This window comes from Lissotriton helveticus, chromosome 9 (assembly GCF_964261635.1).
Source record: "Lissotriton helveticus chromosome 9, aLisHel1.1, whole genome shotgun sequence".
Taxonomy (NCBI): Eukaryota; Metazoa; Chordata; class Amphibia; order Caudata; family Salamandridae; genus Lissotriton; species Lissotriton helveticus.
In genome coordinates this window covers 94,187,934-94,200,818 of record NC_136070.1, presented here as the reverse complement: position 1 = coordinate 94,200,818, position 12,885 = coordinate 94,187,934, and the positions used below count along the sequence as shown (strand labels likewise).

The 12,885-nt window shown below is 47.2% G+C and overlaps 1 protein-coding gene across 2 annotated transcripts in view; it reads right to left on the bottom strand.

Annotated features, from left to right (window-relative positions):
* The window catches only part of LOC144782641 (uncharacterized), a 589,272-nt gene that overhangs the window by 546,523 nt on the left and 29,864 nt on the right, over positions 1-12,885 (bottom strand). Inside the window, exon 1 of one of the 2 annotated variants that reach the window (XM_078661998.1) lies at positions 3,072-3,089. The exons of the other annotated variant lie outside the window; for it this stretch is intronic. The gene's annotated coding sequence lies outside the window, so the exon portion shown is untranslated. Of the gene's footprint in view, positions 1-3,071; positions 3,090-12,885 lie in introns of those variants that run through there. 2 annotated transcript variants of the gene reach the window in all.

Genomic DNA, 12,885 nt, shown 5'->3' with positions numbered 1-12,885 from the left:
GTAGGAGGCCAGAGGAGTAGTGTAGCGCCACAGAGGCAAGCAGCAACCGACAGGGGACCGTCGCCGTGGTCAGGGAGGAGGAGTATCTGCCAGCTGCAGTAGTGTAGCGAAGGACCGGTGGTAGGCACACAGGGACCACAGGGGGTGGGAAGCAGCAACCGGGTCACCCCCGCCACAGGGCCAGAAATCCAGGCCGGGGCTTCACCGGCTCACTCAGTAGGCCCAGGCCGGGAGCAGGTGTCGCAGGGGAAAAGTGATGGCAGTTAGCAGGGCGCCCCCCGCGCCAGGCAATAGCGGTCGTGAGATTGCGCGCGCCCCCAGAGGGGGGCAGCTAGCCAAGGATTACAAGGGGGGGGCGCCGCTCCCTCAGTACCAGTCGGGCGCCGCGGCACGCACCCGAGTCCAGAGGGCCGTGACCAGGCCGCGGCGACCACAGACCAGCCAGCACAGCAAGCGGCCCCGACCCCGGCAGCAGTCCCCAACCAAGGCAGCGCCACTCACCCGCTCCGGCAGCGTCGGAAGGTCCGCCAGCACCAGCGACCTACGGGCCGCACTTGGGTAGGCCTCCGGCCCAAGTCTGCAGCGCCAGACACGAGGCGCTGATCTCCGCCGGTGAGTCTCGCAGCGGGGTGCAAGACGGAGCAGCAGTCGTCGCCGGAGCTCCGGAATCAGGAAAACACCCTGCAGTGCCGGTCTAGTTGCGATGTCTGTCGGATTTTGACGGATAGGTAAACTTGGCCGGCAGAGCCCACTTACAGTGCGGCCATCGTGCAGCCAGCCAAGCCACGCCCCCCGTTTTGAAGCAGAAAAAATTAGCAATCATGAACTTTTGATTTGAGAAAAATGATTATTATCACCTAAAAGCATAGGCTTTCTAATGAGACTAAACATTTAAACAAGTGTCAGGATTTTGCAAACTTCAACAGTACCACAACAAGAATAAATGTTAAAAAAATGGAAAGTAGCTAAAAGAGACTAAAAAGGTTAAACGAAAAAATTATTTTGTCCAAAAACAGAGCCCTTTCCTAGTGATTATAGCTCGTGGAGAGGGGATGCTCTGCGCAGCACGCAGATCCAGGTGAGCCTGATAGTCTGTCACTATGGGCTTGGTGGACAAAAATAGCAAAAATAATTTGGATTAATGGATTAAGCTGAAACTATTGTCCCTCTGCAGCCAGACACAAGCTATACCTGATGCGCCCAAGTCCAAAATTGTTTTCCTAACTTCTGAATTATACCCTACATTACACCCAGGGGTTGTCCGTATCACTGCCTAACACCCATCTATCCCAGTAAAGAGTTAAAAGTGAACACCTCTCACTCCTATCAGGTGCTATCAGTGTTGGAGCCTATGCAAACCGACTTGCCACCAAGTCCAGCGGTCGAGGCTATCCCTTGCTGACATCCGGGAACTAGGTAAACCCTGTTCCAAGCTCAAAGCCAGGCTATGCCTTACTCACATCCGGAGATGAGGCTTACCTTATGCTCCACGCTCAATGTCAGGTAACTACCTCTGCTTTTTTCTAGCGTACTGATTAGGAGGAAAACAAAAGCGTTATATACGTGCTTGTACTAGTTTGCCATAAGCAACAAGTTGGAACTAAGGATCAGATGTAGGGCTAGATGTAGGTAATCTGATTTTACCGATTCTTAAATACCGAATTTTACCGATTCGGTATTCAAATGATAGGGGGAAAATCGGTATTTTTTTACAGATTCTGTAAAATTCGGTATCGGACTTTCGGAAATTACCAAATCGGTATTTACCAAATCGGTATTTACCGAATCGGTATTTCCCATTCATCCCTACGGGCCAAAAGGCCCATAGGAATGCATTGGAAATACCGAATCGGTAAATACCGAATCGGACAGCAAGCAAAAGTGAAACTTAACACAACAGCCAATCAGGTGCAACCACCCTCCCCCTTCCTACCAGGAAGTGGCTACACAGGCAGCTGCAAGTAATTATAAGGTTCTGGAGAGGCAGTTGGAGCAGAGACTGGGAGCAGAAGCAGACAGAGTTTGTGCTCTTTTCAAATTTAAACATGGCAAGCAGCAAGGACACAGAGCAGACTGAAAGGAAAAGAAAGCTCAAATTCAGCAATATGGAGCTACAGGTCCTTGTTGAGGAGGTGGTAAAGGTTCACCACAGACTTTTTGGAAAGCAGTACCTTACTGTGCCAGAATCAGCAAAAAGGAAGATTTGGCTGGACATCCTAGAGAAAGTAAATACAGTGGGAGTGACCACCAGAGTCACTGAAGATTTAAAAAAGAGGTTCTATGACCTAAGGAGCCTCACAAAAATAAATTGGCTGACCACCACAAACAGGCCTCTCAAACAGGTGGCGGAAAGAACACTGCACCCCCCCTCACCGACCTGGAGGAGATGGTAGCCACAACCTTGGAGCCTGAAAGCGTCCAAGGACTGGGAAAAGTGGACAGCTCGGCGAAAGCTGCAACTAAAAAAGGTAAGATGCATGCCATGCAATCCCCCTCACACCCTCATCCTTCCCTCACCCCTTGAAGCTAAGTTACCCCAGTCCCAGTGTGTCTGCGCCAAACAGTAGCAATGCATCATGGTAGACGTAGTCAGTTAATGAAAGAGCATGTCACACAGCACTGTAATCACCAAGTCAGTCAAATGAATGCATACATAATGAAGGGCAGACAGCATGTACTAAGTGCAATTTCATATGTTTAATTGTAGTGGCTGTGAGACATTTGCACCTAGCTGATATGTGCTCATATGTCCACAGGTCACACATCCAGAAGGCAGTCTGAGGTGGCAGAAGGCATGGCACCCGAGAGGGATGACAGTCATGAGCCAGGTCCCAGTGCATCACAGGATACAGGTGTTCCGAGTGGGCAGCCACCTTCCCAAGAACCTGACATCAGTGAAGAAATGCAGGCCTCCCCAATACCTACACAGTCCCCACTATTGGTTTCGTCACCCGAAATGCCAGCATCCTTTGAAATAGAAACACCTGCTGCACACCCTAGCAGCAGGCATGTCGTTTCCCCACTGCTGGAAATGGAGACAGCTGCTGGTGAAATGGTGGGTGAAGACTCACACAACTTGCCTGAAGCTGCCATCTCTGCCACACTGCAGCCCATCACAGAGCCTGTACCAAGTACCGGTAGACGCCGCACAGTACAAGGAAGGAGTGTAGGTGCACGTGTGGAGGGGTCCAGTGTCTTCCAAGGCCTGGAGGGATCCATGGTCAGGATTCAGAGGACGCAGGGCAAGGGCATCATGTCCTGTCAAAGACAAATGCGAAACCTCAACATCACCATGCAGGAAATTGGTAAGGGCATCAGGGAGCTGGTGGAAGTTAACAAGAGCATGGCAACAGGCATACATGACATGTCCCAATCCATGCAGCAACTGTGCACAAAACTGGACTCTGAAATTACATCAAGGCGCAGGGAGAAGCAGCGTGCAGAGAGAACTGAGAAATCTATCCACCGCCTGGCAACAGCCACATCCCTGCTATGCAGGCGTAGCATGAATAGTCAGGAAGTCCTGACTCATAACAGCAATCAGCTGACAAGGGGCATAGCCGGAATGATCGGTGCGCTGGAGGCTCTACTCAATGCCCAAAGTGCACAAACTGCTGCGATTGACGTGCCGGACACTGAAGGTAGCACCAGTAGGAGCAGCACGGCAAGCCCCCATGTCGTAGAGACAAGGAGGAGCAGCAGGCGACAGGGTGAGGCTACAGGCCAAACGCCCAGTGAACAGGTTGAGCCACATACACCTGCTAGTGCAAAGCGTGGCCGCAAATAAACTGTTGATAATATGGCCTACAGCCATTGGACATTAAAATCATAGATAAAAAAAAATTAGTTGCACATTTGTGCCATTTAAACCTGCCTAGTGACAATATACAACTATGGTGGGTGGATTCAACACCTGTCTGTGTGTGTTTGCTCACTGTGAGCATTGCTGTGAAATGCTTACTGTTGCACTTTTGTTCTTTAACATACCTGGAAATATACTAAATAAAACAAAAGCTTGTGCTTTCAATATAGGTTTCAGTGTCATCACTTACTCAGAAATAGTTGCGTGTCATTTCCTCACGTCTGTATCTGCCATCACTTGGTGTTGACACTCATGATCGTCATGATCCTCATAGTCTGACAACTCCACCTCAGTCCCCCTCTTCACAGCAAGATTGTGCAACATGGCACAGGCAGCAATGATCTTATAGCAGGTGATGGGGGTATACTAGCAAAACAAACAGAAGAAACCTGGTCAAAGTCACTGTAAGTATGCCATGTTGAGTCTGAAACCATGAATCCATTAATGACACTGTAGTGATAGCACTGGGCTAAGAAAGATTCCCATCAGCCCACCCATCTGGTGGAGTATCGTCACGTGGGAAATGTATCATAAATCCAATTCTTAATCAAGGCACCTGGAATTGATGCAAAGATGGATTTTGTAGATATAATTATAGACCACAGTGACTCACTAGTGATGCCAATGGAGTGCAGTGCGCGTGAAGAGTGAAAGTGAAAAATAAAATTGACTCAAAGAACCAAAAGTCAGTTTATTAGGTATGGTACTAGGGTCAAAACTAAAAACAATGCCTCAATAGTTTTAAATAATAACTATGCCAAGGCATGGTGTATTTAGGTCGACATGTTTCAGCTAGATGGACAACTGGTCCTAGCTTTCTTCAGGACCTGGTGAATACTGCGACTGCAAATTAGAGTAAATGAATTTACAATAATAATGAATTTGTACACTAATAATGGATAAATCCTACCAGTTACTCTGAGCCCAGATGTGTACTGGTGATAATCCAATCATACCGTCTGTCCTAAAACAAGATGAAAAAAGTGTACAACTCAATAGCGTGAAAAATGGTTTCAAGGATGCAACAGACAAACAACATACATACAAACAATACGGTAGAGAAAGTCTCGCCGTCACACAGTAGTTTGTAGAATACTACTGGATTGATGTGTATGAATCACAAATGGTCAAAATGTCTGAACTTACCCAGCGTTATGTGGGAATGTGCCTCACCTCACCCGGTCACCCACTCGGGAATAGGGAGACCCCGCTCTGTCAGAAAGGAAAAATTAAAGGACCTCAGAAAAATATCAGGGGTACTTTAGTACAATTGGTCACTAATTTTCAATATTCTACTGACAAAAACCTAGTTATAAAGAGGAGATTCAACCTCAAATGAAAACATGGGGTATACTGCCTTGCACCTCCGCTCTTGTGCAAGCATCGGAACCTGCTTTTCCAGATACCAAATGTTCGCTCAACCACATTACGTGTGCTCTTGTGTGCCCGGTTATATCTCCTTTGGCTGGGTTTTGAGGTAGGGGGTGAGTATGAAGGAGCGGAGGGCATATGCACTGTCTCCTAAAAGGTAATGGGAATACATTACTCACATTCATTCATGTACTTCTTACTGCAATAGGTGTTACAGGGGTCACACACTGTGTCTTACCTAGGAGGTATCCTTCACCAAATTCCCCTGCAGTCAGCCGTGCATAGATGCCACTGTTTTGAAATATATAGGAGTCGTGGGTACTCCCAGGGAATTTTGCCACAAGGTCAGTAATGGTGAACTTAGCATTGTAGATCACCTGCACATTGATGGTGTGGGTGGACTTCCTAATTCCTGTATATATATTCGGTGGCTGCAGGGGGACAAATGGGAATGTGCGTGCCATCAATGCAGCCAATTATATTAGGGAAACGTGCCATCTGATAGAAGTCAGATTTTGTTTGGACCAGTTCAGCATGGGTTGCAGGAAAAGATATATAATGCTCCATCCTCTGTAACATGGCGTCAAGGAATTTGTGGAAAAACCTTGACAGGCTGCTCTGGGTCACCCCACCTACCGCAGCAACCACACTCTGGTAGCTCCCAAAGGCAAGCAGGTGTAGGCTGCACAGCACCTGCACATGGGGACGAATAGCGTGTGTCCTTAGGGTAGTGTGCTCCTACAGTGGGTGTAGGTCCCTGATGAGTTCCGTGATGGTGTCTGGGGCCAACCTGTACCTCTGGAGTATCTCTGCCTCTGTGAGCATGAACAGGGTTATCCTCTGTCTGTACACCTGCTCCTCTCTCTGCCATTCCCTCTCCTTCCTCCTGTAGCCGTAGCCGTCTTGTAATGACATAAAATGCCGCCATTGTGCAAGAAGAATTGCATTTTTTGGGGCCATTTATATAGGTTGCACCTGTTTACCACCTGATTCCAATCCATGGTAAATACTGACTCTTAAATACCGAATTTCAAGCAAATTCGGTATTTCTGAGCTTCCATACATCTCAATATCCATTTTTACCACTTCTTATTTACCGATTCGGTATTTTACCGATTCGGTAAATTTACCGAATCGCAAACCGTTGCGATTCGGTAAATTTACCGATTCGGTAATATTTCCGATTCGGTATTTTACTGATTCGGTAAATTTACCGATTCGGACGATTTTCGGTCTCCTACATCCCGAAAGCTCAATATCAGTCGGTAATGGCCGAAAATACTGATTTTCGGCCGTTACCGACCGGTAAAGGCCTTCCTACATCTGGCCCGTAGGGCTAGATGTAGGTAATTCTATTTTACCACTTCTTAAATACCGAATTTTACCGATTCGGTATTTAAGAAGTGGTAAAATAAAGGGGGGGGGATGTAGGTATTTCTGAATCGGTAAATACCGTATCGTTAAGATTCGGTATTTACCGATTCTGTAAATACCGATTCGGTAATGCCCATTGATTCCTATGGGCATTGAAGCCCATAGGAATCAATGGGCATTACCGAATTGGTATTTACAGATTCGGTAAATACCGATTCCTGCAAGGGTGCAGGGGGTGTCACTTTGACACCCTCTAGCACCCCAAATACAGGCATGTGTGCCATGTGGCACACAGACATGCCCTAAGGGCATGTCTGTCTGTCAAATGGCATAGGTGTGCATGCACACATGTGCATGCACACCTGGATTCGGTATTTTACCACCCAATTTGATTGGGTGGTAAAATACCGAATCTGTAAGGCCTTTGGGACTCAGAAGAGTCCCACCTACATCTGGCAGTTACCGAATCGGTAAAAATACCGATTCGGTATTTTACCGATTCGGTAAATTTACCAAATCGGTAAAATTGGCCACCTACATCACAAATACCCATTTACCGGTCGGTAACGGCCGAAATCGGCCGTTACCGGTCGGTAAATGGCCTCCTACATCTGGCCCGTAGTCTCTTACTCTATGACAGCTGTCTCCGGCTGGATATCCGCCCCGTGGATTCAGCAGACCTTATAACCAGTTATGATGTCTGCTCACCGATCTTTTTTGGGTAGATGAATACAGTCGGGCCGAGGTCCTTCCAATCTCTCCTATCTAGCTTGCCAAAATGTTGCTCCGATATGAATTTACCTTACATAAATGAAAAGACAAAAGGCGTCTTGCAAGACATGAACAAGTTGGTTAAATTAAACCTTGGACTGGGAGAGCCTGGACAGAATGCGTCTGCTCAAAATCTCATGATGTACAAAGTTTTGGCCGTCAATTTATACAGTTCATGAGGTACAATAAAATCTTCTCTACATTCCAAAAGAGCATCTTAGTCATGAATCAATCACATGTGCGCATTTGATAAGGTCACAGATAGCTCTCGACCTAGGGGAGAGTTTATGTGGGCCAGTGTGTATGTGCCCAGATGTCCGGTGTGAGGAGCGCGTGATCACTAAGGGCTAGATGTAGGTAATTCTATTTTACCACTTCTTAAATACCGAATTTACCGATTCGGTATTTAAGAAGTGGTAAAATAAAGGGGGGGGGGATGTAGGTATTTCTGAATCGGTAAATACCGTATCGTTAAGATTCGGTATTTACCGATTCTGTAAATACCGATTCGGTAATGCCCATTGATTCCTATGGGCATTGAAGCCCATAGGAATCAATGGGCAATACCGAATCGGTATTTACCGATTCGGTAAATACCGATTCCAGCAAGGGTGCAGGGGGTGTCACTTTGACACCCTCTAGCATCCCAAATACAGGCATGTGCGCCATGTGGCACACAGACATGCCCTAAGGGCATGTCTGTCTGTCACATGACATAGGTGTGCATGCACAGATGTGCATGCACACCTGAATTCGGTATCGTCACCGGACAGTAAATGGCCTCCTACATCTGGCCCTAAGTGTGGTGTGCATGTCGTGTACTGACTGGTTGAGTGTACCTATCTACATGTGGTATCTAGCTTTGTGGTTTTTCTGGGGAACACAAGCTTTTGTCCAAAGAGGTTTTATTGGGGCCAATTATCTTGCACTTGTTTGTGGTGCATCTATCTGTGGAATCAATCAGGATTTTCCCAGGGTGCGTGTTTGCCTGTAACTAATGGGGGACCCCACCTGCCATGTATCTCTGACTCGGGGTTGATGAGGAGGTCACCTTGAATCCATGAATCGGACAGCAATGATGCAAGCTCATTGGAATTCCTAAAAATAATTTGGCAGCCACTAATATAATTTTTATCGACATTACCAACAGGGTGCATACAGCTGTCATTTCATACATTGATTTTGTTCTTACTGGTGTCGTCAAAGGTATATTTGCTTTGGTCTGAATGTACACTGACATTGTTCTTATTGGCAACAATAATATTGTCATACAAGCCTTGATCATGACAGACATTGCTATCATTATTGCTGATGTCGGCTCTGCTGTGGGGGTACAAGTTATGGTATATATTGGCAGGCTTTGGCATACATTCACATTGCATTTACTGATTTTGTTGTTGTCAGGCCGCATATATCATGACATTCATTGACATTGCATTCACCCATCCCAACAGTGTTTGCGGAACATCTACGGGTGCTGGGGGGTCTATTCTCCACCTTGGCCAGCCAATGAATCATTTTATGCACCGTCGCTATCACGGCTAAGCGAGGTGAAGCGTGCAGAGCTTGATGCTCCACTAACTAAAGAAGAGGTCTTCCATACAATGATAGACTCCCTGAAGACTGCCAAGAATCTTGGGAGTGGGGCTGGGGGGCATCAGGTGGGGATGGATTCTCAGCTGAATTCAATAAGGCCTTTCCTGGGACATGGTCAGACAAACTGTTGATGGTCTATCCAGAGGTCTTAGAGAGAGGAGAGTTCCCAAAGCCCAAGAGGGAGCCCCTCATTGTCTTCCACCCCCTTGTAATGTTAAATGTAAATAAAATGTAGTCAGCCATGTCCTGGCGGCACGCTTACTCATATACCTACCGAGGCTTGTCCATGTGGACCAATCGGAGCTCATTCCGCGCAGGGTTACACTCTGTAACTTGCGTCGTTTAGCACATGTAACGAACGCTCCTTGCATAGAAAATTAAAAATATTGACTGTCCTTTCTGGATATGAAACGGGCCTTTGACTCTGTTGGCTGGGAATACGTCTGGATAGTACTGGAGCGAATGGGACTTGGGATCAAGTACATTCAATGGAATAAGTTGCTTTACATACAATCCGTAGAGCATGTATGGACTGGGAAATATGTCTCTGACAAGTTACTACTCGTGAGGAGTATGCAGCAGGGTTGCCCATCGCCCCCTCCCCCCGCTGCTTTCCTTGGTGATAGAGCCCATCGCAGGTCGACTTCGTCAAGTGCTGCATTGACAGGCTTGACAGTTCATGTTGTCTCTCTCTAGGCTGAAGACGCAATGACATATCTACGTAAGCCTGCAGCATCTGTCCCAATCCTCCTAAATTCTGTGAAGGAGTTTGGGGAGATATCAGGGCTACATCTTAATCATTTATAATCTGGCTTGATCCCACTTGGGCACTTGAAAGGGATAGCCTGAGAATCTCTTCCGGAGTCATGGGCTGCCCGGAGAAAAGGAGAGTGTTTGATATCTCGGGCTGCAAATTGCACATGGGGCACAACAATGTCATGATATGAAACTGGGGCATGTTATAAGAAATCTCTGTCCTTCCATTAAATGCAAGAATACCTTAAAATTCTCCCTAACGGGGAAAATAGCACTGACCAAAATGGTGGAGCTAACCCGCTGTTTGTATGTGCTCCAGAGCATCATGTACGAGATTCTTCGACAGGTGTTCCCAGAATTAGATTGGCTCTTGGTGGAGCTTATGTGGGTAGAGAAAGGATGCAGAGTGGGATTGTCCACTCTTTAACTGGAGTGGGACAAAGAGGAGATGGAGGTACTAGACCTTGAGCTATACTACTTAGCAGCTCAGTTGCAACATGTAGTTCACTAGCTAGATTAGGGTGGTAACTTGGAAAAGACTTTACTCGCTACTGCATATGGCAACCACAATCTAGGGGCCCTTCTTATGAGAGGTAAAAGTGTGCCCAAGACCCTACCACATGGTAATCCGACTCTGGGAGAGAGCCGTTCAGGGTGTACTACGGAGAGCAGCATACATACCTAGACATCAGAATAGTGAGGCCCTTAGCACGGATAGCTCAGACTATGGCAGTTGACCTCTGGCAGGGCGGTGGATGTGCTAGGCTGTCTGATCTCTATCCCGCAGCTAGATTTATGATCATACACGATGCATTTGTGGCTTTCGAGTTGGGACCAGGACAGTTTCTCCAGTACACAAAAATTGCAGCCACAGGCACTACAGGCTGATAAGCCAGTGGCACGCAAGAAGGTTGGGGATGTATGGCAGCAATTTTGTGAAGACCCTATTATCACTAAGGAATAGACCAAAATGGCAGAGTGCAAGAGGAAATCACAGAAACATAAAACATCTAGTAAGTCCTTTGCGGGTAATGCTCCCAAGATATGGAACTCCATTCCCCCCCCCACATCAGAATGACCGCCTCCTTCCCGAAGTTCAAGATGCTACTCAAAGCCCTCTTTCTTGGGCGGGCTGGATCGTAACGAGAACCCCTCGCTTGACTTTGTTAGATCTCTATCTCTATGCTCCCAGAGAGAGCCGGATGACTCACTCTTGATCTCCCCCATGTAGTGTGCTCATGTTGCTATTGTACAGACTTTAACTTCCCCCTGTGCTCCCTGCCCTGTTTACGTCCTCCTTGTCTTTTTGATGCTTATCTGTAATTGCTGTGAAGCGCTCTGATACCCTCGGGTCCAGCTAGCGCTATACAAAACATAAATAAATAAATTACAACAGCAACTATGGGGGGTCCAGTACACTCCTCGGGGCTTTGTAACCTGGTGCCACTGTGCCTGCTGAACTAATGATAGCTATGTCCCTGCCCTCCATGTACCTCTCGGGTGTGACAAAAAATTTCTCTGCGCAGGGAAGGCGGGGTGCAGTTTGAGGAGGAGGCCCCAAGATCAGGGTGTTATGTATGTGCTGTATAGATAGCTCAGCTCAGCAGGTGAAAGGTCGCCCCCATTAAGACTCAAGGGCTGATGTGTATGTGAGATAGAAAACAAGCAGCAAAACAAATACGGGGGAGAGAGGTATAAAATGGAAGGTCTGTGCATCTCGGGCAAGGAGCGCAAGCTACCCTCAGAATCATCGCAGAAGGCTCCAGAAATGGCAAAGAAATGGACGTGCTATTTACTGCACGCTGGTGGGGAGTGGGAACGTAGCGATGTGCTCGCCATCCTAAGCGCTTGGAGTTGGCTCGCTATGCCTACTGCATTATGCTTTCTTGTTTAGGCATTACTATCTACGTAAAACCATTCACAACATACCAGGACAACAGATCCCTACCACAATGAGCGCCTAAGTTAAGGAGCGCTACGGTGCCAAACTGGTTATAGAAGGCACTATGCAAATATTGATGCCATAACAAAGAAATGCCCACGCTTTGCGCGTGTACCCATATTCATTGCATGCATTTATTCTACCATGCTGTTTGAACACGCAGTGCTGGGGACAAGGCCTGCTTTAGGCATGGACGATCTGGGACCAGGGCGCAAACCGAGGGATTAGTTACTTACCTGTAATCCTAGTTCTCATCCAGGGGTATACTCATCAAAGTCATAACTAATCCTTCTCATCCAGGGGATACTCATCAATAGTCATAATCTATGAATAGAGTTGCAAGCCCATACCCCAAGTCTCGTGGACGAGCAACAGAGCATATAGAACATGAAGTAACATCACATTCAAATAGCAGTTATGCAAACAAATTCCTCAAAGAGGCGTGCCCCATCTGGGCATTGGCCTGTGCATTCGAATCTAGGCAGTAATGGCGTGTAAAGGTATGTATTGAGCGCCATGTAGTCGCCTTGCAAATCTCAGATATAGGAATGTTGCGACGAGCTGCAGTAGAAGCTTTCCCTCTAGTAGAGTGTGCTCGTGGTCTGCCCTGCAAAGCTTTGTAGGCTAGTTGGTAGGACAAGGTTATACAGGAGACGATCCATCTAGAAATAGATCTTTTGGAAGCAGCCAGCCCGGTATTTGTAGAACCATAGTTGATAATAGCCGGAAGGGTTTTAGCAAGGTAAAACTTCAATACCCTCTGTAGGTCTAGAGAATGTAAAGATCTCTCCGGCAAGAAGCTTGGATGAGTTTGCAGCACCACTCTATTGGCGTAGAGCACAGTGTAAGGCTCCTTGCAGCACAGGGCCAGAATCTCACTCACCCTGCGGGCTGAAGTGATGGCTACTAAGAAAGCAGCCTTCCAGGTCCAATGCTGTAAAGATGCCTTATGAATAGGCTCGAAAGGAGCACCCATCAACTTGGCGAGGACAATGTTAAGCTCCCAGGGAGGAGAGGGGGCCTCACTGGTGGAAACACTTTCTTAAGCCCCTCTAGGAAATCTTTGACCAAAGGCTTTTGGAAGAATGAGGTCTGGGTAGGAGACTTTCTATAAGCTGTGATAGCAGCTAAGTGGACCCTGATGGAGGGATACTTCAGGCCTGACCTCCCCAAGTGCAGTAAATATGGAAGAATCACTTGCTCCTGACCTTGA